We start from the raw sequence: 1,170 nt of genomic DNA, 5'->3' as shown, positions 1-1,170 counted from the left end.
ATAACATTTAATAGAGTATGTAACAATATCTTTCAAGTTTGTTGGCATCATATATGCTTTTTTTTTTAAAGTATTCAATAAGGTCAAAACTTATGTCGTATACAATAGTGATAATGTCATTCAAGAGTTTAATATTATTGATATTTTATTCAATGAACTAAATGCATAAAAATATGCAATTTTATAAAAAAATGATTTTTGCAATTGTTATTTTCAATATGAATCAATATAAAGAAAGAAAATAGCATTTTTGCAATCGTTTAAAATAAGAAACTGAACATAGACTATAATTTTTGTGTTGAAAATTTTTAATTTTACATAATAATTGATTAAACTGATAAAAAAGAATGCAATGAATATATAAATAATACTACCTTATCAAAAAATAATAATAATAATAATAATAAAAGATAGATAACTAACTAATTTAATTGGCAATTGATAATAATCTTTTTTTAAGAGTCACCAAAGGAGAAAAGAGGCTTTCAAACAACACAAACAACGTGAAATTTATGGTGTGTAATTAGTACGATTGGAGGCTCTTGACAAAAATAATATAAAACATTTGAAATACTAAATGGGGATGTAGCTCATATGGTAGAGCGCTCGCTTCGCATGCGAGAGGCACGGGGTTCGATTCCCCGCATCTCCATTCATTTCATATTTTAATTTCTGTCGCACTTGTAGAATAATAACAATTATTAAAAATATCATCAAAAAAGTTAAAAATGAGTATAATCACAAAATTAATATACGTAAATCATTGCACGTTTGAATTTTTTCATATTTACATTTGGATTTTAGCTTTGGTATACCATAGAAAATTCATTTTAATATTTTAAAAAATTATTTTTCAATAAGAGGTATAGAGATTTTGAATTCGTTTCTTTAAAATAAAATGCATACTTTGATTTTGTCATTATTATGAAGCATGACCTTAATAATTAACATGAAGTGCCTCTCATGGGACATAGATACTTCTAGTTTGTTTTTGTTTTTGTTTTTTTTCGATCGGTTTTCTTTGATTCTGTTATTATTAAGTGTGATTTTAATAATTGACATGAAGTGTCTCTCATGGGACATCAATATTTCTACTATGATTATTTTGAGTAGTTTTCAATTTAATAATCTAGTCTTGAATTTCTTATATTCAACTCACGAAGTAGTGGC

At 25.0% G+C, this 1,170-nt stretch overlaps 1 non-coding gene across 1 annotated transcript; it reads left to right on the top strand.

Moving 5' to 3' along the window:
* Nucleotides 1-579: 579 nt before the first annotated feature.
* On the top strand, nt 580-652 carry TRNAA-CGC (transfer RNA alanine (anticodon CGC)). The gene has a single exon. It is a non-coding gene; the product is annotated as a tRNA-Ala (tRNA).
* Nucleotides 653-1,170: the final 518 nt, after the last annotated feature.

The sequence above is a fragment of the Cryptomeria japonica genome, chromosome 1, assembly GCF_030272615.1.
Source record: "Cryptomeria japonica chromosome 1, Sugi_1.0, whole genome shotgun sequence".
Taxonomy (NCBI): Eukaryota; Viridiplantae; Streptophyta; class Pinopsida; order Cupressales; family Cupressaceae; genus Cryptomeria; species Cryptomeria japonica.
Note: the sequence above shows the minus strand (reverse complement) of the source record. Positions and strands in the feature narration are given on the sequence as shown.